The following is a 25,445-nucleotide window of genomic DNA, read 5'->3' on the forward strand; positions in this document are numbered from 1 at the left end:
AACTCGTGTTTTTATATAATTACATGCTTTGGAATTTTCAGTTAGCCGAGCAGCTTCCCAGTTTTCACCACGCTCATCCTAACCAGCTCATGGGCCGGCACTTTTAGAACAAAGATACAGTTGACCTTAGGTTCACCCCTTCATTTGTGTGTATTTTTCATGGGAAGAGTTGATGTCTAAGTAAGCTGACCTATTTTCAACCTAGGTGCAGTTAGATATTTAAAAAAAAAAAATCGACGATGACGTAATATGTGATTTTTTTTATATATAAGTATAGAAAAACTTTTCCCTTCTTTTATAGAGCAGAATAGCTTCAAAATCAAAGACTACAGAAGAAACTGTTTCATCATTTGTTTCATCCTAAATTGACAATATCTTGAAAAAAATTGATTTTAAATCGTATTAATCAATTTAACTACTGAGCCAGTTTGATACTTTAGGTTTTCTTTCATCTAATTAAGAGGAAGTTGGCAGAGTATTAACCCTCTTATAAGCATATACTGCCACTCTCACTCGTTACACTGAGGTCACTTATTTTGTGCATTTTAGTAATAATTATCAGACATGGCTTAAAACTTTTTTAAACGGTTCATGTATATTTATTTGTTCTGCAGCAGACACCAGCAGTATTTTGTCCATTAACCGCTTAACCATTAAAGACCTAAAATACAGTTTAGATAGGATCACCCCCCTCCCACAATATGCCTATTTTTATGCATATGTGTATCCATTTAATACATTATTAGGACTTTACAATATCGTTTCAACCATAATCTCCAATTAATAAAAAACAAAATTAGTTCTTCATATTATTTGGATTCATCGAACTACTGTTCTCATCTTGATTATGATTTTTACAACGTTTCGGTAGATGTAACCTTCGACATTCTTCAGGTGTATCTTGTTGAACTTGGGAATGTTTCTGCTGAAGTTGGGAATCTGGGCGGAATTTCGAATAGAACCCTTTATTTACTTCATGTTCCATCAGTCATGACTGGATAGAGGTTCTAAGTAATTTGCAATTGTATTTTTTTGGATAGCTCAACAGGAACTTATTCACGTTAGACTTGAAGACGGCTATATTATAGTTAGCTAGGAAGCAGCCCCACAGTATCTTGCTCAACAGATGGGCAGTACTAGGAAATAAACTTTGGTCATGGAATTTACGTTTAATTTTAGATACAGATAGATAATAAGAGAATTTGTTAGCAGTTGTTGTAGGTAGACGAGCGTCAGCTGTGAATGTTCTACAGGAGGGCGCCATAGGTAAAAGCTCAGTTAAGCATCTGCCATGAAAATAATATCTGTGAATCTAATTCACAGACGTAGAAGCTCACAGTATTAATGCCGGTGTCCCTCAGGGATCCATCCTGGGCCCAACTCTTTTCCTGATCTATATTAATGATCTTCCAAATCACATCCTTACATCATTTGTAGACATTTATGCTGACGACACTACCATTTATGGTAGCACATCTAAGACAGTAAACGACCAAGTTCTCTCCAATTCTCTCTCCTCTGATCTTGAGCATGTAATACAATGGGGAAAGGAGTGGCTGGTTACTTTTAATGCATCTAAAACCAAGCTTCTCTCTTTACATCATCAACATTCTGATCCACATCTGGCATCAATTGAAATGAATGGCTCTCGTCTTCAGGAGGCCTCAAGTTTTGACAAGCTTCTTGGCTTGACCATTACTCCTAATCTTAAATGGAACACGTACATCAAATCTGTTGCCAAGGCCGCTGGAAAAATGGTGGGATCTTTCTATCGATCCGGTAGATATCTCACTGCTGATGCTATTCTCTATCTATATAAGAGCCAGGTACGTCCAAGGATGGAATACTGTTGCCACATCTGGGCAGGAGCTGCTAGAAAGGACTTGTCCTGCCTTGATAGAGTTCAAAATAGACTTCGTAGCCTCGTAGGAGATGTCCTTTTCTCTTCCTTGCAACCTCTATCTCACAGAAGAGATGTTGCGAGTTTGTCTCTGATGTATCATTATTTTCATGGAAAGTGTTCGACTGAGCTTCAATCTATGGTCCCCCCTCGCCAAACTTTCACAAGAAACACTCGTCTAGCTGTAAACACTATCAATAATTACCCCCACTCTTTATCTGTGCCTAAACCTAAACGTAGATTCCATGAACAAAGCTTCTTTCTTAGAACTGCACGCCTGTGGAATTGTCTTCCGTTTTCTTGCTTTCAGGCTGATTACAATATGGTTGTCTTCAAGTCTAACGTAAATAAGTTCTTGATGAGCCGTTCCATATAAGTTATCAAATTTTCCAAATTTTCATTACTAATGATTACTATATTGTCCAATTTCTAATGTACAATCTTTAACCCTTATCCTTGAGTGTCCTCTTGGCCTTGATAATGTGGTGATGCCTATGTAAAAAAAAAAAAAAAAAATTTATGTACAGAATTCACTCCTAAAATAATTAATCGATTATGATGATTTTTTTTCAACACAGGTGTAATTTTAATGATGAATGCTCTGACGAACTGCAGACACTTGTGCCCTCACGACGTAGACACCCACGACAAACCCGACAGGCAGCTAAATCCCACCCCCACGCAGTAGAGATCCCTAGATGTAGAAGATCTTTCTACTCCAGTAGTTTCTTCCCCAGAACCGCTAGACTCTGGAATTCCATTCCAGGTCCCTGCTTCCCCAACTGTACTGACAAGCAGAAGTTCAAGTGTAACGTGAACCGACATCTTGCTGCCCAAATCCCAACATAGTGTCCCAGTAGCTGTTGCCCCTGATAGTAGCCCCCTACACCACAGTGGCAATGTGCCTTGTTTGGGGTGAAAATATAATAAAAAAAAAACCAAAAGACAAACAAATAAAATTTGTATGAATATATATATATATAGGCATATTTGTATGTGTTTATATACGTTATGATTAATGGAAAATGCATATACGTATATATATATATATATATATATATATATATATATATATATATATATATATGTGCTAGGTTATTATATAATAAGCAAGCATGTATATATATATATATATATATATATATATATATACATATATATATATATATATATATATATATATATATATATATATATATATATATATATATATATATATATATATATATAAAATCATCCAAACACACATTTACCTAGCAATATCCATAATAAGTAATAAATATAAAAGAAATAATTTCAGAAAGACTTTGTAAAATATCTGTCGCCTGCAAGTGACGTGCCATGACAACAACTCGCACATAATCTCTGAGCATGAAACAAAATTCGAAACAAATAAAAAAGAAAATTATCCGCATTTCTCTATTGCGTACAGGGGAAACATTGGAAGGAATCAGAATTGCATGAATTATTCTGGAAAATTGAAACACAAAACAAATATTTAAAAAAAAAAATCATTTTCAACTGACATATGTATGTATATATATATATATATATATATATATATATATATATATATATATATATATATATATTACAAAGGAGACGCTTCACTAGTTCAAGAAAATTTAAATATATATATATATATATAATGAAAAGCAAAAAACATCCATTAATATTATGAAGTATTTTGAAATCAATGTGATTTTCATGTTTTCAAAATGCACGTTTTTTTAGTGATTACTAGCAGGGATATTCGACGTTACCCAGGATTGAATGGGTATCAACGAATATTCCTCACTTCCAATACTTTTATTTTCATTGAAATTAGTATAATCACTAGGGCTATGACAAAGCGAATATTCTTATTATTGACTCTCGAGTATATGTCTTACACAGTTAATCAACCGGGAACCACATCATTTTATATAAAAGTATAAGATATTAACAGATACACACTCGAGAGTCAAAACAATTAAAAGAATATGCTGTTGTCCTAGCCTTAGTAATCACAAATGCACACACACACACACACACACACACACACATATATATTGGCCTTCTTCCTAGTCGATTACAGTATAGTAGCCTTTAAGTCCATTGTAAACAAGTTCTTGTTAAACCGTCTCCTTAGCTAATTAAATTCTACCCAAATTACACCCACATAAACTAGAAACATTAACCAGTTAGATAGAAAATACAACAGAAGTAAAGCAAAAACACGGAACGCCAGATGAAACCAAACTGAAACTGTAAGAAATCTTATGAACTGCATCCCTACATCCCCCCCCCCAAAGCATTAGCCTCTGCTGATATCACAAAAAAGTAGTGAAGGGTTAAGGAGGATGGAAACACAGAGGAAGAAAAGTACTAACCAGACCTCCACTGGATGAGTGCAAAGAGCACTGGGATCTTGGAGAGGCTTATTATTACCCAAATTCTAATGAAAACCAAAAAATCAACAGTGGGCAGCTGTTGTGATAATGCAAAGTGTTTTGGAAAAGTTATCGAAAGAAATAAAGGGGAAGCTTGTTACCATCCAGACTCCATAGGACACTACCAATTATTATCAGTGAATAATCCCGAGGGCTATGACAACAGCATATTCTTATCATTGTTTTGACTCTCGAGTATATATCTGACACAGTTAATCAATCGAGAACCACATCACTATATAAGGACATATAAGGCATTAACTAATATATACTCCAGAGTAAAAAAAATGAAAAGAATATTCTCTTGTCATAGCCCCTTTACCGCTGTTGCCCAGTCGTAAAATATTATATTTTAATGCATAATACTTTTCAGTACTAGGACCTATACTTGAGTCTTTGAGGATCACAATCAAGAAGTTAGTATGTCTTTCATCATTTGCAGATTATGAACAGAAATAACGTAGGTATTAAACATAACGTTAAATTCCTTTAAAAAAAACAAAAAAAAACGAAAAGGGCCTGAGATATGTGCATGAGAGTATTGACAGATAAAAATATAACGACCCCCACGTACCATTTTTTTCAATTTTGACCCCTTAGAAACCCTTTCTTTCCGGATGAAAATAGTTTTCTAAATGTCTGAATACCCTATATACAAAATTTCAAGTTTTTTGAGAATTGTCTTCACACACGCATTCTCATATATATTAGTTGTGTATAGCCAGCGTTGCCAGAATGAAACATAAGGGTTTAGTCACATACTATTTATAACACACCGAATATTCCAACTTGTTACAATTTTCCTGAAAGCAGACCACATGGAAGAATGAAACACCTCCATCTTCATTTATGAAAATCAAACAGGACATAACTCTCATAGCTTAAATAAATAAATCTTACTTCCGTTTCTAAATACAACTAATGTTGATTAATAATTAAAAATAAATTAAATCAACAGCAACTATTTTTGAGCAGAGCAATTAAAACAGCAAACGATTAATAACATGTAGCTAATTACTAAAACAGATTTTCGTCAATTTAATATGCAAATGAGGTTACTTCTTAAATGCAGATTTCCTTTGAAGAAGTAGTATATATATAGAAATCATGCTGGAATTAAAGTGTGTAAATATTTGCTTTCAGTATGAAAATTAATTTCTGAAACAATGTATATTTTGTACATATTGATCAAATTGCGAACAAGCAACAGACAGGAATAGGACTTTATTATAATATATATAAGTTATGAAAATATATATGGCAATCGCCACATATATTTTCATAACTCACTACCTAGCTCTACTTATGTATTGAGCACTGTTGAAGTAAATAGTTAAAATTTACGCATAAAATTATATATTCTTATATTTGTGTGAGTAAATGAAATAGCATATATATATATATATATATATATATATATATATATATATATATATATATATATATATATATATATACACACACGTTTTATTTTTTATTACCGTATCTATCTGTTAAGTTACATTATTGCTTCAGCTACCCGGCCGTTTTTTTTGGCCGTCTGTAGCTTCCTCAGACTTTTACAGAAAAAAAAACCCTGTAAAAGTCTGAAGAAGCTACAGACGGTCCCAAAAAATAAAACGGCCGGGTAGCTGAAACAATAATGTAACTTAACAGAAAGATACGGTAATAAAAAATAAGACGCATATTTGCTCTACAACAGTATTGAGCACTTTCTTCAGTCTTTATTAATTACCATTTTTACTAAATAAACTCTCTCTCTCTCTCATATATATATATATATATTTATATAATGGAAATTAATAGAACATTGAGAGAATAAAAGGGGTCACCATGTAGCAAGTGCTATATAAACATAGAATTTTGTAAACCACAAATATTGAGGAAAATAGAAATTCATAACAAGACATGCTTATACAAGAAATAGGAAAATAAACGTTATTTTTAGTAAATGTTAATAGTGTGGGTTTTGAAATGAAAGGCTTAAAAATATGATATCCATAATATCACTTGTATGTTTACACTGTTCTTGTTAGTGTGTATATAGTTGTGAATAGCAATTCGTTTCTGCTTGCCTAACTCTTGTTTGTGTGTAAGAATGTGTGAAGAAAGTTGGTATGTGAGTTGTTGAGTGATTTCCGACTTGCTCACCCCACCTCCAAAGACAGGGGGGGGGGGTTGAGTGCCGTTCTTGGGTGCGTTTACGTATGGCTTGCTAGTGTCGCCCGTCTCTCTAGCTTTTGGTTGTTTATTTCATGAGACTTTTAAAATGTAGACTTACTATTCAGACTTGTTTTGGGGTTTGAAACAATTTTCATTGATTAAAAATACTTGGACTTCACCCGTTCCTGTAAAACCTAGCTTGCTTTAAGAAGTGACTAGGAGAGTGAATTGAAACACAGCAGAGAAAGAAAGGAGGTTACTTATTAGAGACATCTGCTTATTTTTCACGATTACATTCACTTTCGATGGATATTTGTTTTATAATGCACCAGCCAGACACCCATTGATAAAACAAATGACTGCTAGGATAAGTCTCAGAAATAGATTTGAAAAATACAAATTCAATTATGAAAAAAAAATGAAATTGTATTTACGAAGATAGCAAAAGAAAATCAAATTCAATTAAATTCCGAGACGAATTTGATTCCAGATTCTATTGAAGAAATCACCAAATGGTTGCACAAAAATAGATGATACATTTTCAATTGATCTGCACGTTTGAGCTTGAAATAGCATTTGCATCGCAATATGGGACAAGATCAATGGGCGGACCTTTTATAAATGCTGTTTCAAGCGTAACTAGGACCAATACACATGAGGAATCCAATCATGTTAAAACTATCTCCCATTCTCATAATACTAGGACCTATACTTGAGTCTTTGTGAATCACAATCAAGACGTTAGTATTTGACTTTCATCATCATAATTTATTGGATGAATCTGAAGATTCTATTGATGGCATTGGTCTCCCCAGTATCATTCCCATCAGAATTCTTTCTAAAAAGATATCCGGTACTTATGGGAGGAACCACGTGAAGGTTGCCAACATCCTTAATTGAAAGTAATTTATTTTTTGTGGAATGAACTGGATTCGTACTTGGAACACCCAGGTTGTCAGTGCATGCCGTGAAACACTAGACTACCATCTTCGCGCCCTTTTACTCAGTATAAATAATAACTGATAGACTGGACAAAGCCCCTCAAAAAGGAGAAACACAGACGTATTAATAGTTAGTGGTGCAATTGGGGTAAAAATGGATTATTTAGGGAGGGGGGTGCTCAACAAGAACTTATTTACATTTGACATGAACACAACCATATTGTAGTAAGCAGGAAAGCAAGCTAGCGGTACAGTTCTAGGAAAGAAGCTTTATTCATTTGCATTTAAATTTATGTGCAGATAGAGAGTGGGGGAAAATGTTGATAGTCATTTTAGCTAATGGTTTTTGTGAAAGTTTGGCAAAGGGGGGCATAAACTGAAGCTCAGACGAGCATTTGTCAAGATCTAAATTCAATAACCTTCAATTTTTAAATTCTTATTATTTTGCCATTTTGTTTTTCGCCATCCCCTCCCTCTTCAAGAAATATGGGTTTAAGGAGCATAATATGGACATTTATAAATTCCAATATTTCAGACTAGCAGGTAGACCCGACATTGCCTGGTATAGAATTGATGATTAAAAAATATTTCACATTGCCATAGCTTCATTACAATTTTTAATCAAACTGATTGAATGCGAGCTCTAATTAGGGACCCATCGAGATCCACACACTTCTTCGCAGTGATTAGCCACAATATATTGTAGCCTACATTGCACTGTAGAGACCCTACTGTTGATTTTATAAAATTATTTTTTTATATTTTTTATAAATGCTTCAATATAAATTTAAAATGCAAAACTCAAGTATCATGTTCCAATTGTCCTCTCAACAGAAACATTCATTTTGAATGCGTCCCTGTCATATCAAAGAACCTACTGTTGATTTTACATGCCAAGCCTTTCTGCTTGTGCGGTGACAATAGCTTTAATTAAAGTTTAAAATGCAAAAGTCATGTATTATTGTTTAATCATGCTCTAAACAGGGACATTCATTTAGAATATGCCCCTGTCATATCAAAGAATTACTGTTGATTTTATATGCCGGGCCTTTCTGCTTTCGTGGTAACAAAACTTCTCAAATGCACTTGTGATACTAGGCTGTATAATGTATTAACTTTGGTCAAAATCGTCTGTTCCTTCTTTAATTGGATTATTTTGATTATCGATTTTAGGTACTTACCAAAGACATTCTGACACAGAACTTATCTAAGAACACTGCCGGATACATGAAGTATATTTGTGTGTAATTTCATAAAAATCGACCCTGCCGTTTTTTAGTCCATGGGGAAATCACACAGACACACGCACACAAAGTTCCTTTTATATGATAGTAGAGATTATGTTCTTACTTGCATCAGTATGAACAGATGGAAGTTCTGTGTTGTATGATATTTCGGGAAAATTCCCTTTCTCAGATATGTGCTCAACTTTAGTTCAAACGTGCTATTGTAAACGTGAGTACTTTTGCAGAAATTGCAAAGGACCTGAAATTAATTTTTTTTTGTTTTTAAAATTTATTATTCTTAAAACCTTAATAATGTAGGACATGTATTAATATGCAATGTTATTTTATTTATTTTTCCATTTATTTATAATTTAATTTGGATTTTGTTTACATTTTTTTTCTATGTTCATATACAGCATAATCATGTTGATACAGAGGTTCTCGTTAGATTACTGAAGTTAAGTAACATTGAGACTGGTCAGAACCAAATAGGTGACCACTTGGGAATAGCAGGTGTTGTATGTAGGAATACATCGACATCTCTCTAAAAAAAAACTATAAAAACCTAATATTGTCATCCCCCTTAACCGTTGAGTTGATGACCACTTTTTAACTTAATATTCCCATGAAACTTCCTTCTATAGAGAAAAGCTGTTTCAACTCACCTGGGACGAATGCCACTGACATTATATATTAAAACGGTTGATATGTTTAAATTTAACTATTTAAAGTGATACAACTTTGTCATTTTCTTACAAATCTACAAATGGATAATTCTTTAACACAAGCTTTGCAGTGATAAATAAAAATTATATTTTAATGTATTCAGATTTTGTATTTATTATTATAGAGCCAGTTTTTTATCGATTATTATATTGTATCCAATATATGGTAGTACCTATTCCGACATGGCACAGGTATACAATGCGCTTGAATATATTTTAATTCATGCAGATTTCGTATTTATTATTAATAGAGCCAATACTCCATAAGAGCCTATGTATGGTCCATTCTTCTATGCAGATGCGAATGCTGGACCCTAACCAAGTCACACAAAACAGCAACTAGAAGCAATAGAGATGTGGTTCATTTAGAATATCATGGAAGTCTCATAGACAAGAAGAAAAAACAAATGCAGAAGTAATTGACATGGTTGGATACAAGAGATACCTTTTTAATACCATTACAAAAAGACAGCTCTAATTTTTTGGCCATATAATCAGGGCTGACAGACTAGAGAAACTTATCGAGTGGCAAAATATGTGGAAACAAGAGCAGAGGAAGACAACGCACAAAATTCAAAGAAAATTTAGACAAATTTGCAACGAATAAAGATGGCACTAACAATGAGCTCAGGAGAAAGACCGAGAATAGGGAAAAATGGAGAGCCATAATCGTCAATGTCTAAAAGACCAGATCAGACACTTGAAGAAGAAGAGACTCCATTGATTATTATATTGTACCCATTTTGTCGTAAGTTCAAAAGTAAAAAAAAGCTATGACTTGCGTGCCATTAGCTATAATCAAAACGAAAACATATAGCTTTCTAACCTTAGTTGTTAAGTTTGAAAAGTTTGCTAGAAATGACGTCATGACGTTACAATTTGAGACCGTGACAAAAAAAAAAATTCAGAGTTCAGAGTTTAAGCCAGAATCATTATGGGGCACTAACTTCTAATCAGATAAAGTATAAAGCTGTGTATTTGTATAAAAACAAGAACTCAAGTTTGCCCAGCTGAGCAAACTTGAGTTCTTGTACTGAAAAATATCCAGTAAATAAAACGTTGTTTAGTTAATCGTTATTTTTTTTACATGTCCATACACCAAACATGGATACAAATACCACAAAAACATCAGCTGGGTCATAAGCTTCATTTCGGTACCTTACTTGCCTGGGTGGGTTGCCTGTAGGTTGAGATAAACCACGTCACACACACACACAGACAGTAAATCGAATTTACTAAGGGAGATAATAACTTCCGGTGAATACCGAAAAAATATCCAGTAAATAAAACGTTATTTAATAAATCGTTATTTTTTTTGCATTTCCATACACCAAACATGGATATAAATATCACTAAAACATCCGCTGGGTCATACGCTTCATTTCGGTACCTTATTTGCCTGGGTGGGTTGCCTGTAGGCTGAGATACACCGCGTCACACAAACAGACAGGGAAATTTATAATAAGATAATTGATAATCAGATAAAAGTATATGATGTGAAATTAATGAGAAGAACCAGGTGTTCTGCCAGAAAAAGAATCTACACGCAATTTAAACCATATTAACTGAATTGAATTATATATTCAAAGCCAATTAAGATGAGATCTCTATAAAAGAAGAAATTTCCACGTTTATTCTCTCTGGAAATGAAAATGCTTGGGGTTTACATAAGAATGATTTTTCTTTAATAACGTGGGGTCTGTGTTCACACCTTACACTACAACTCGCCATATATCTCTCTTGGTCTATAAGACTATACAAATACACACCTTACACTCTTACCTCAGTCTATAAGAATATACAAATACAAAGCTTTATACATATCTGATTGCACCCCCCCACACACACACACAATGCTGTTGGGTTAAACAGAACTGTAAGTGAAAAGATGACGAAATACCAAGGTCATGTACGACAGAAAAAGAAAAAGGAAGGGCCCTATCATTCTAGTGATTACTAGCAGGCTGCTCGGCATTGCCTGGTCATAATATACGCTTAGATATGATAATTTAATTCATGCAGATTACGTATTTATTATAGAGACAATTCTCTATCAATTATTATATTGAAACTGATATATAGTATTGACATCAAAATTAAAAAAAAATATATATGATTTGGGTGCTATCAGCTAGAATCGAAACCAAAACATACAACTCTCTACTCTCATTCTTTAGCCTCTGAGCCACGCCCATATATATAATAAACCTGTCATCTCTTTTCCAAAAAAATGGAATCACACGATCGTCTAAGTAAAGATTCAAGGAAGGGTGCAAGGTCCACAGAGTTTTGTAATTATATACATAAGAGCAAAAAAAATTTCGAAACTACCTAGCACATAAAACCGGTGAACCAAGTGCAAGAAAGATACAAACAATTGCACTTAAAGGGACGTTTAGAATCTTAAAAGAAAAAAGATTGTACGCCAAAATAAGCTTTTGCGTTTCTTTCTTTCTTTTCTCTCACTTAATCGGCTATGATACAACTGTAGCAGTAATTGTTGACGATTTTAGCGAGAGGGGAAGTCTGATTTTCTATTGCTAATTCTTTCAGTTTATTGACGTCAAAATACTTTGATTTAATTTTTCTACATGGGAACGGTGAATAAAAATTTCCTTTTTGCATAAACGGCGGATATATTTTACTTTCTCTCCTTCCAAGGAACTTTGGCTTTGCTTTTCTATTATGGCTGAGTATTTGGTCAGCTTCTCGTTGTTCTCTCGTTTCAAGGAACTTTTGTCAGAATTGCAGATTTTAGGCTATTGGCTTTGTTTTTCTAGAAGAGCTGAATATCTACTCAGCTATTCAACCAACTGGTCTATAGCTCTACTCAAGAGTTCTCAACTGCAAAAACGTTTTATATTGAAGTAAATGGTTGGAGGTTCTACACATTATTAAGAGCAATTGGTCAATGCTAATTATTCATTTCATGTCTTTGCCTCGGATCCCAATAATCAACTTTGATTTCCATGGACAATGATAACATCAGGGTGACCATAGGTTAGTCTAGATGGCCCACCCGGATTACATGTTGTCAATAATACAATTTTCAATTGACAACTGCCATTCACTTACCCAGGGGTTTAAGCAAAAGCAAAACATTTGGATTACTTAATAGATTCTATGGAACCCAACCAACCATAATTTATTTAATCCATATAAGAAAAAACTAAAAATGGGGAAAAGTTATAGCATGTTGAGTTAAGATATGCACATTGTGTCCAATTCATGCTTGATTAGGGTTAAAATTGTGCTAATTTTTGCTTTATCTGCTAATTCTCTGGTCTGCCATGCTACATTTGGTCAACCGTGTCACACAGTAATTGTATCGGAAATGGGAAAAATTTTAAATCGTCTCATTACTACCATCGTCAAGTCTATAGCTATACAAATTTTTGCTAGAAATGTTTTACAGAGAGAGAGAGAGAGAGAGAGGGAATCAAAGATTGCAGCTCAGTCGAGCACATATGAACATAATACAATGGAGAAAAACTAACAAGGCCCCTTTTGTGAGAGAGAATAGGATATCTCCTAGCTTTCAAAATCGATTTTGTACCCTGTCAAAACAGGAAAAGTGCTCCAAGCCACAACTCTCTAGATATGGCATCGGTATTGTATCTTTTAACGTATCTGACTCTTAAAAGATCAAGAATATTTATAAAAGACTATCCGTTGAATAGTCTATTACACTTCAGATTTAAATAGAATTTTCGGTGGTCTTCCTCACTTCAGATTTAAATAGAATTTTCGTTGGTCTGTTATACTTCAGATTGAAATAGAATTTTCATTGGTCTGTCACCCTTCAGTTTGAAATAGGATTTTTGTCGATCAGTTTGAAATAGAATTTTCGTTGGTCTGTCTCATTTCAGATTGGAATAGAATTTCGATTACTAAATGCACAGAGTTGTGCTCTTGTTTTAAAACCCCAACGAATTATTTGCATACGTTGAGGCAATTTACAGATGAACGATCACTTGATTTACCACAATAATCTGCAGGTAGTCAAGTTTGTGGTTACATAAACAAAAACTTTACTTTGGTGCCAATTGGCTGATAGTGGCGAGACGATGGAGAACCCATGCCAGCATAAAAGGGAGAGACAATGAAGGGATAAATCAATCACACAGAATCTTAGGAAATGGTCAATGATGCCATTTGGACATCTATCCAAGACGGTGTAGAATAGAGTTTTGCAGGCAGCGGTGGTGGTGGTGGCAGTGGGGGTATACAAGCGTTCATTTTGCATCAACTAATTTTGTGGCAGACAATCAATCTCGTCAAAGTCTTAACTCGAAGATTGCTATCCTCTGGATATGTCAGGTTTTATCGCAGACTCTATGCGAAACTTGACAGATGTTGAATCCAACTGTCTTGTCCAATTTTTAAGCCAGACAGTCTGAAATGAGATTCCACATTAAAATAACAACTTTTCATTGCGGCAAAACAAACAGTTTGTGTAGATTGATAGATTCGCGGGGGAGGGGGAGTAGAAGCAATGAAATGCTTATGCAGACGGACTGTAAAGTTGGCAGACCGAGTTCAAGTTCTGTCAAAGCTGTTGATGGGTTCATCTATTTTATGGTTTATCCACTAGTTTCGTTTTATCTATTTTTGTGTTTGAGTTATTGTTATCATTGACATTAGTTTTTCGTGGTTTATCATTATCATTTGTACTCACTAGGAGTTCTCACACAGGTCATCATCAGTGATTATTAGGGCTAGGACAACAGCATATTCTTTTCCCTGTTTTGACTCTCGAGTGTGTATCCGTTGATATCTTATATGCTTTTATATAGAATGATGTGCTTCTCGGTTGATTAACTATGTCTAACTGTGTCGGATATATACTCAAGAGTCAAAACAATGATAAGAATATTCGGGTTTATATTACTATACACAGATTCGAAAGAGTTTTCAACAAACATTTATATAACAAATAAATTTTATCAAAGGCAAGATAAGTTACTTTTCTACTTAACTGGATAATTTTTTAGTGCTTTTATTTAATGTAACATGTTTATTCAGCTCGAAAAATATACAGTGTTTACCAATGTATTGGAAAATTTAAAATGGCGTCGGACTCCCTATTGAACATGGTAAGTTTTGGAAAATTAGTTAAAAATAAAAAATATACAAAATACTGTTAAAAATCCACCAAATATATGTCAGCCTATGTCACGGTAACATATATTGGGCGAGTTTCTAACAGTATTTTGTATTTTTTTTTTTAATGTGAGAGATGCTCCAAAACATTGCCTCCTATTCCTCCTGAATGGATCAGAAGCGATTGCAAATTGCATTGTTATGATGACTGACCTTATGCATTCATGACCTGAAAGTTTCATCTCTCTGTTGCAGGTATTGACTGAAGCATTCCATACGTTTCTGTGGCATTTTTTCCAAGTTAACAAGGTCGATAGCCATTAATCGCATGCTCTCGTGTAATGAATGAATGCATGAATGTAGGATTGACATGAAATTCTGAAAAATGGGCTGAAATGACTTAAATAAATAAAAAGTAAATGACTTAGAATGACTTTAATGAAATTAAGGATGAATTGAATGGCCTTAAGGATGACTTGAATGCTTAAAAAATAACTGGAATCCTTCAAAAACAACTGGAATGGCTTTGAGACTGACTGGTTGTAAAGTGGGTGATCATTTTACATTAAATTAATACAGAAAAGTGATCCCCCACTTTATATCAGAAAGTTACAAACATAAGTACAGCATGTAGTAAGAACAGATACTACACTTTGATCTTGGCCAAAAGGCCAAGAAAAGGGTGTTTATTTGCTCCCCCACCGAGCAAATTAGGCACAAGGCCGATTTTTAATGTGAGGAGTGAAGGGATACTGGGGACCAACTCCCCGGGGAGTAGGAGAGCTGGATAGTGAAAATTGGTATGAAGGGTTGCCCCTACATTGACCAAGGCCTTATATGTGGGGCTGCCCCCACATATGGTCTTTTCTTGCAGTATCTGCCGGAACAGATACTACAGTTTGAGATATTAAATTTTTTATTCACAGGAAAAAAAAATACAATTGGGAAAATGAACAAAAAACTTAGGCACAAGGCCAACTCAAAAAGAAGGGGGGGGGATGGTGAGGTTGGTTGATCCATCTCGTCTCTGTTGTAAATTTTAAATGATTTTTCTCTTGGCCAGCCTCTTTTATCATGGTTACCCCTTTAAATTTGTATTTATGTGTGTGTGGTGGGAGGGAGTGCCTACTTAAGCCCAATTTTAAAACATTACTTTGATCTTGGCCAAAGAAAAGCTTTAAAAGCTAAGAACAGCATCTATTAACAACAGACCTTTGACCTTAACCAAAAAGGCCAAGCACAAAAGTGTTACCGACAGACAGATGGAGTGACTTATAGAGTCGCTTGCATGTGACTAAAAACAGACTTTCATTACATATCGTTCTTCTAAATCCAGATTGCATTTTTTAAATTCACCAGCTGCGACAATCAGGCTTTAGTAGAGTGTATTTCAATTCCTGCGGTAGCTGTTTATTTGAACCTGAAATCATAAAAATTGATCAGTCATCTCGTAAGATGTATAGCAATAAGATACTGAATTTTCAAGCGTCTACGACAATTTTAAATGCCTGTACAAAAATGCCTGAAAACTTATTAAAGACACTCATACCTTGAAATCTGTAATTATCCAAAGCGTTTTATTGTCGAGGGATATTGCTACTGACAGTGGCAAAGATCAATGTTCTATTAGACATTGACATAAATAATTTGAAGCCAAATGTCACACTCTAATGGCTCTGCTGCCAACAATTGACTAATATAGAAAAAGAGGTTTAAAAATATCCGCCTTGTTTGCAAAATGCCAAGATGTTGAATTCTTATAAAGATTGTATCTTGGACAAATGCCGAAGATTGTCACAAGGCGATCACGTGAGAAAGTATTTATCACATTTCACGGTGGTGCTGATTGCAAAATGAACTATTTTCAGCTATAAAAAGATGCGGTTCCAAATTTTAAAAATACTGGAAGATAAGACTCTCCTGATCTTTGGTCTCAAGTAGATTTTTTTTCTAAGTTTATGGACCAAAACTTCAGTATCGATGGTTAATGCAAATGCCTATGAATGTATGAATAGTAGAAGTTGTAAGTAGGTACACTTAAATACATGAGGAGATGCAAGGTATGCAAATAGTGAGAGGCGAATAGTGTGAAATGAGTCGGTGGATGACTTGAATTGTTATGATGACTGACATATATATATATATATATATATATATATATAAATAAATAAAACAAAAATGTGTGTATTACTTATGTCCCAAATTTAATTACTGTAACATTTTCTGATCTTTCTTCTCATGTGATAATCCAATATTTACTTTTTTATAGTTAAAGCATATTTTATATTTCCCCAGGATACGCCCGAACACAGGTTCTGCTAGTGGTCAATAAAGTTTTTCACCATCTTACAAAACCTTGACATTGCAAGGTTTGGTTATGGATTTGCTTAATAATTATGCTGTTTCATAGCAAAATTTCAGCCTGAGCTTATAAAGCTTTTTTGAGTTATCAATGTTTCAATGACATTTTCTTCAGAAATATTTCAAACAATCTAAGCCAGACCTTGGAATTTTTTCCCTCAAAATCTAGGCCAATTTTTAAATGTCTATTTCCCTGTTGGTTGCGGTATGTTACTGGTCATGTGCCATTCTAGGACGTCCACCCTCTCAGTCTTTGCCTTCTCTCTTTCAGAAGGGGCAAGTTTATTGCTAATCATTTGAGATGCTCCAACCAGGGGAATGCTGACGGGGCTGTCCAAGAATTTTTTGCATGGACAAAGTGCTCTTCCTCAGAGGGGCTGGCTCTTCAATCTCACTTTCTGACCTTAATATCACAGCTCGCTCTGAGAGAGAGATAAACCATATTCATAGTTTGAGCCATAGAGTTTTTTAAGCATATTTTTTAAGTCATAAATAATGTGAAAATGTGCAGATGTGTGAGGACAACTCTCAACCTATATACTCAACAAATTTTTGATCTTTGGATTTTAAATTTTGTATATAGGGTATTAAGACATGTGGACAACGTTTTAATCGGTTTTCATCCAGAAATAAAGTGCGGCTAACGGGGTAGAAATTTAAAAATTAGTACTTGGTGGCGGGAGCTCATTGGATTTTTATTTGTTTGCCAACTGTTTCACGAGGGTTTGAAAACACTTTTTAAAGATCTTGGCAAGATGATCTAATGGTTATCGTACTCAATTCAGTGTCTTTGGGTGTTGGTTTCGATCTCAGCTTGAGTATTTTTTTTTTTACTTATAAGGAGTGATATGTTTAGAAAAAAAACATAATACTCGCATGCACATGTCTCAGTTTCTTTTTTTTTTAATTTTTTAAAAAGGAATTTCATGTTACGTTTAATACCTAGGATATTTCCGTCTGTAATAACTAAGAATTCTGCATTAATTAAAATATAATATCTATGCATATTTTATGACTGGGCAATGCTGGGCGGCCTGCTAGTATTATAATATGTTCCTATTTGTTAGTTTCCAATGACGTCATAGCATATATGTTATGATGTCACACATGACGTCATAACGGATTACGGCATGTACGAGTGGCAAAAAAAGTAGATTCTCTGAATTTAAAATTCAATCAACGCTTCTAGCATGGAAGACAGTACCCTATATATATATATATATATATATATATATATATATATATATATATATATATATATATATATATGCACACACACTTGTGTGTACATAAGAGAATTGTTTCTAATTGTTTTTCCCAGTCAATTTTCCAATTTTATCAGCCAAAACAAACAATATTGAAGACGAATTCTTCTAGTGGGAAATTTATTTACCCAATAATTAAATATAAATGACTAATATCAGATAAGCATTTTCGAAGAAACAATCAAATAGGAGTGACAGACATTGATTCCGGAATGAAGTCCAATTTTAGATTGGCAGAAAATATTCGTTTTCAATATATCACAAATCATACATAAAACAATAGATTGCTTTAGTATAACTTACAACATAATAGTAATAGAATTTATATTTTAATTAACACCACCATTTAACTAGAGTATCATTTTTTTTAAATTTTACCTTTATTCAAACAAAAAAGATCAGAACAGAAATCTATGGTCACATGCCCAAATGGATATATATATATATATATATATATATATATATATATATATATATATATATATATATAAAAACAAAAATGTGTGTATTACTTATGTCCCAAATTTAATTACTGTAACATTTTCTGATTTTTCTTCTCATGTGATAATCCAATATTTAAAGCATATTTTATATTTCCCCAGGATACGCCCGAACACAGGTTCTGCTAGTGGTCAATAAAGTTTTTCACCATCTAACATAACCTTGACATTGCAAGGTTTGGTTATGGATTTGCTTAATAATTATGCTGTTTCATAACAACTATCAGGCAAAATTTCAGGCCGAGCTTATAAAGCTTTTTGAGTTCAGAAATATTTCAAACAATCTAAGCCAGACCTTGGAATTTTTCCCTCAAAATCTAGGCCAATTTTTAAATGTCTATTTCCCTGTTGGTTGCGGTATGTTACTGGTCATGTGCCATTCTAGGACGTCCGCCCTCTCAGTCTTTGCCTTCTCTCTTTCAGAAGGGGCAAGTTTATTGCTAATCATTTGAGATGCTCCAACCAGGGGAATGCTGACGGGGCTGCCCAGGAATGTTTTGCATGGACAAAGTGCTCTTCCTCAGAGGGGATGGCTCTTCAATCTCACTTTCTGACCTTAATATCGCAGCTCGCTCTGAGAGAGAGATAAACCATATTCATAGTTTGAGCCATAGAGTTTTTAAGCATATTTTTAAGTCATAAATAATGCAGAGAATAAGATTTAGAATCGACTAAACGTTCATGTGACCCATTGGATCACAACTACTGCCACTATTTATTCTGCTTTAAGTTTATTTAAAAAAAAACAACCTCATAAACTATGACACATCCGTTATGACATTCTTCTTGTGTTGATACTAATAAGACATTTTGCTTCTGTTTTATTATTACTGAATCAAAACCGACTGAGAGGGAGTAATAAGTATAAATGAGTCGTTGACTTTTTATTTTAGAGTGGATAATTTGTTTTCAGGTGGCGAGGGTTATCTGACTTGCTATTTGCCTTCTAACTTTCCTTAAATACTTGAAATAGTTGCCTATAATGTTTTTTTTTTACTCACAGTGAGAATATGTGTGTAGGGAGGAAGATTTTAAGGATTTGAAATTTGTTATATAGGGTATTCAGACACGTGGAAAACTATTAAATTGGTTTTCATCCAAAAAAAAGATAATGTTCCAAAATTGAAACATTATCACGTGGGGATGGGGGGGGTCAGATTTTTATCTGTTTGTCAATTGTTTTATGAATGCACATGGATTGTTCACATGACAGCTTCCTTATGTAAAGAATGAGTAGGTTTGAAAACACTTTTTAAAGATCATGTCAAGCTAGCCTAATGGTCATCGTACTTGACTCACTATCTTCATGTTTTGGCTTTGATCTCAGCTCGAGTATATTTTTATTTATTTACTAGTGAATTGTTTAGAAAAAACATAATACTTGCATGCACATGTTTTAGTGTCTTTATTAATTAATATATAATTTTTATGTGTATTTTACAACCGGGAAACGCCAAGCGATCTGCTAGTCTGTGAGTGTATATAACTACTTCATTTACTCACATAAAATTAATATACGAAAGTATAAATTTATGCGTAAACTTTAAGGATTTACTTTAACAGTGCTCAATACATAGATAGAGCTCGGTAGTAAGTTATAAAATATATATGGCGATTAAGCTACACTGAATATTCCGCGTTTTATCCACTCTAGGATTCTTCAGGCTATATATGTTATTTACTATAATAATTATTAAAAACCTATAGACACTAGTGTTTTATCCTTTTGGGAATCATAAGTGCAGGGTGTCGTGATTAACGCCAGTCGAGAGATTCGAACCCCAGCAACAGAAGTCATGTCTGGCTTCATTAGCAAGGACCTGAACCATTCGGCTACCATCAATTGCGAGAGATGAGTCCTTGTACCGGAAAAAATATCCAGTAAATAAAACATTGTTCAGTAAATCGTTATTTTTTGTATTTTGCATTTCCATACACCAAACATGAACATAAATATCACGAAAGCATCCGCTGGGTCATAATGAAGCTTATGACCCAGCGGATATCTCTGAATACTCTTTATGTAAAATTTCAAATGTTTAGATAAATAAATTGGCTTAGTAATTGGGTAGAAACCACAGAGGTTAAAATTTTTAAAACTTTAACCTCAATTTTGACTCCTACACATTTATTGTTTTGGGCTCAAATCAAATTAAAAAGTTTGATCCATGTCCAAATAACCTACATTTATAATTTCAGATGTTTAGACCCAAAATTGGCGGAGGAGTTTGGGAGAGTTTTCAAAGGTTAAATCGTTGAACTTTGACTCCTTGACAGCCAAATTTCTGGCCGAAAACCGATTGAAAAGATTTTCCCAAATCTCAGTACTCCTTATGTCAAATTTCGAGTCTTTAGATAGAAAATTGACAGAGTTATTTGGTAGGGAAATACACAGACAGACACACACACAGACATTTTCACTTTTAGAGATATATAGATTATAATAAAATCATATTCCCGTCTGTTTGTTTATTTTTTCTGAATTTAACTAATATTTACAAAAGCACACCTTTTTAATAAATTAATTTTTATATTGAGAACGTGTGTTTATACAATTCCATTCCAGCATGATTTGTACAGATATATATATATATATATATAGAGAGAGAGAGAAAATAAAAAGGAACAAACCGAGACTTCCTCTGAGGAAGTCTCGAAATAAAGACGAAACGTTGATGAACACATAATACGGTTTGTTCCTTTTTATTTTCTCTATTTTGTCGGAATACTATTTCCATCATTTTCATCATATATATATATATATATATATATATATATATATATATATATATATGCATATATATATATATATATTACACTATTTGTTTAAAGCAAATCTAAGTCCAAGAAGTAATCTCACTTGCATATTACATGAAAGAAAATCTATTTTAATGATTAGCTCCTTGTTATTGTTTGTTGTAATAGGATTTTGTTAAATTGTTCTATTTTGAAATATTATTTAAATTTATATTTAATTTATATTTAATTTAATTTATTTCCCATTGTCAATGGATGACACCATTTGCCTTTAAAACGGAAGTTTACTTTATTTAAGCTATGAGAGATTTTTCCCATTTAATTTTCATAGACGAAAATGGATGTGTTTTATGCTTCCGTGAATCCAACATTTTAAGAAAATTGTAAGAAGTTAGGATATTTGGTGTATCTTATCTGACTTAATCCTCTGCCCACAAATATATTTCAACCTGACGAGTTCCATCAGACCAAAATCGCTTCTTTTTTTGGTCTGATGAAGTGTTATCCCTGAACTGGGACGCCATCGAAACATGTTTGCACATATGTATCCAATAATGTTTGTATAATAAACAGACTATACACCAGCTCTGCCCTGCATTGACACTCTAATAATCACACAAGTTTTATTGGATTTATTTCTAGGAAACCAATCGATACAACCGAGATTATATATATATATATATATATATATATATATATATATATATATATATATACTAGCAAAAGTACCCGTCGTTGACTGGGTTCAAAAACAGCCTACAGAAAATGGACTCTGATTTATGAAAGTATGATAGGTTATGAAAAGGAAGGGTTGTAAATTTGGGTTGAATTTGGGGGTATCAAAACCAAAGCAAAATATGATGAAAGTAAAAATAAAATAGATAAACCCCATAATTTATTATGCCATACCTGTTCACACTGAAACACTTATCACAATATTTTGTGGATCTATATTGAAAAACTTTGTTAAACTTTGTGACATATTTCCATTCTATGGAGGTCAGGCGCGAACGGACCACCCATAATTTTATTATACCATATTTCTTCAAACTGAAACATAATTATCAAGGTATACTGACGCAGATAGATATGAAAAGTCTTTATTAAAGTTTGTGCCTATTTCCATTCTATGGAGGCCAGGCGCAAACGCAAACCCCACAATTTTATTATACAATCCTTATTTAAGTAAAAACATACTTATCAAAGTATTCCTAATTACATCTATATCAAAAACACTTGTAAACGTTTTTTTCTTTTTAATTTTAAAATTTTTTATTTCCATACTTTGTGGACCAGGCGCGAATGCAGACCCCACAATTTTAATGAACCACCGTTCTGCCAGATCAAACGTACCCATTCCTGTGTCTCAATACATCTTCTATCATTATATGTGATCAGTTTTTTAAAATAGTCAACCATATAGGAGCCTATTCGTGACCAGACACATACACAGACATTCAGCTTTATATATATATATATATATATATATATATATATATATATATATATATATCATTGAAATTACAAATATAATGAACAAAAACTTATTGTCAATTTAATAAGTTTTCCATATGAGGTTAAAATGAGGAATTTTCCACAAGTTAGAATTTAGTGGAGTAGAATTGTAGAATTTTCCATTCAAAGAATGAGAGTTACGTGTCTTCTGCGATTTTTTCGAGGTGAATAAGGTCACCCTGTATTCCTCATCTATCTTATTTGTAGAATTGACTTCGGATTTATTAACAGATCCCATGATTTTTTTTTTCTGTTTTTATTTTTGTGAGGTGTTTTCATAACGTAGCGCACCCAGTGTACCTGTCGACAGAGATGGAGACAAAACCTTAAAAGATATTATGGCAAAGCTGACTTGATTCATCGAACGAAAGCAAAAAAATAAAATAAAAACATGGTTAAATGTTGAACAAAGAACACACACCAGAGGCTGTAATGCAAGATTGTTGCAATAATTCTGTTTCTGCATTTTTTTCTTATCTTGCAAATTACAGTTTGTTGTTCAGATTCAATTATTTATTATCAATTCTCTTGAATGCCAGATGGCAAATGGATTTAAGCAAGACTTGCAAAAAGTCATTCCTGGAACAAACGCACACAACAAAAAATCTGCTAGGAATAGATTTCCAAAACAAACAGACTGGCGAGAAAAGATCCTGATCTCATTTGTTGACTTGGTTTGTCTGGTTAATGTCAAATCAATGTACATACACACATACATAAACAAAAAATAAGCATTCATAATTATTTCCGCTCCTTTAAGGAAGTAAGTTTCTAAACAGTTGAGCACTGTCTGTAAAATTGAAAAGGTCAATCTGCGTGTGAGATCACGACTTTCCGGTTGCTTGATCACTGTAGATCCTTCTTAATAACGTTTACGCCTGTATTTGGTTTTATAAATGTTACATTTCACTTCATTCTCGTTGCGGTTGAAGGTGGCCCGGGGATTCTATTTCTTGGTAATAGAATCAGAGATGGCTTTGTGGCAATCTTGAATTCCTGCACTGATTATTCAGTCCACAATACATGAGTAGAGATTTTTTTGTAGGTATAAAATAATTTTATATATATATATTTTTACACAGGAATCACTACTTATAAAGGCCCTAAGGCTTCTCGAGGATAAGAATTAATGGGTATACATTAGTCAATGTGATTATAGCGTAGTAAACATAAGTAGTGGGAATTTTTTAAATTGGATTATTTAGGGAGACGGTTCATCAAGAAATTGTTTACGTTGGACTTGAAGACAATCAGATTGTAGTAAGCTGAAAGTTTGGTGAGGGAGGGGACCATAGATTGAAGCTCAGACGAGTACTTGCCATGAAAATAACAATAAAGCAGAGACATGCTCGCAACGTCTCTTTTGTGGGAAAGAGGTTGCAGGGAAGAGAAAAGGGCATCCCCCACTAAGCTAGGAGGTCTATTTTGAACCCTATCAAGGCAGAATAAACTGCTTCTAGCAGCTCCTGCCCAGATGTGGCAACAGTATTCCATCGTTGGCCGTACCTGACTTTTATATAGGTAGAGAATTGCATTAGGAGGTAGATATCTACTGGAGCGGTAGAAGGATCCCACCATGTTTCCAGCGACCTTGGCAATGGATTTGATATAGGTGTTCCATTTTAGATCAGGAGTAAAGGTCAATCCCAGAAGCTTGTCAAATCATAGAGTCTCCCCAAGACAAGAGCCATACATTTAAACTGATGCCATATGGGTATCAGAGCGTTGATGATGTAAAGAAGCTTAGTTTTAGATGCATTAAACGTAACCAGCCACCTCTTTCCCCATTGTACCACATGCTCAATATCAGTGGAGAGATAATCAGAGAAACTTGGTCGTTTACGGACGCCATAATCACACACCAGTTCCTGCTGGATCCCTGATATTAAGCAGCATTGAACCTAGCTAGTACTAAATGGTGACTATTTGGGACTTCCAGGCGCTGTATGTGCTCTCTGCTTATCTCGGAATTGATCTCCTTACATATTCATCCTGTAGACATTAAAGGGCATCATCATGTTGACACACTGGTTGCCATTGGATCATCAGAATTAAGCAACATTGAACCTGGTCAGGAATAAAATGGGTGACCATTCGGGAATTTCAAGTGCTGTATGTGCTCTCTGCTTATCTCGGCATTGTTTCTAGTTTTCCTGAACTTCTCCTTGCCACTAGACTCAAACTGCTGATTTAGGAGAGATGTGGTTTGGGATTGCGCAACTTTTGCCTTACAATAACATGTGTAGCTGCCCCTACAAAGGGTATCCTTTGTCTTTTGAGACTGAACGGAAACATCGATATATATATATATATATATATATATATATATATACACACATGAACAAATAAATTTATTATGGTAGCTTGCCCCTATTTTTCCTTTTCTTCTTCTTCAAATTTCACCCCCCTTTCTCATCTACTCCAGCTTTTTTCCTCTCTTTTTGCTCTCCTTTTTTACTCCCCTCATCTCTGTCTCTCCACCAGATACTGCAAGTTTATTTCTATGATTTTATGTTTTCTTTTAGTGTTGTTTTGTTCATTGTCTCACTGTACTGTC

At 33.9% G+C, this 25,445-nt stretch overlaps 1 protein-coding gene and 1 pseudogene across 1 annotated transcript in view; both read right to left on the reverse strand.

Moving 5' to 3' along the window:
• Window positions 1-25,445, reverse strand: part of LOC145247284 (all trans-polyprenyl-diphosphate synthase PDSS2-like) — a 654,453-nt gene that overhangs the window by 59,346 nt on the left and 569,662 nt on the right. The gene's annotated exons all lie outside the window — the stretch shown is intronic.
• LOC145247623 (U2 spliceosomal RNA) lies at window positions 15,037-15,174 on the reverse strand (annotated as a pseudogene).

This window comes from Euprymna scolopes, chromosome 25, assembly GCF_053919585.1.
Source record: "Euprymna scolopes isolate OS-2025 chromosome 25, ASM5391958v1, whole genome shotgun sequence".
NCBI lineage: Eukaryota > Metazoa > Mollusca > Cephalopoda > Sepiida > Sepiolidae > Euprymna > Euprymna scolopes.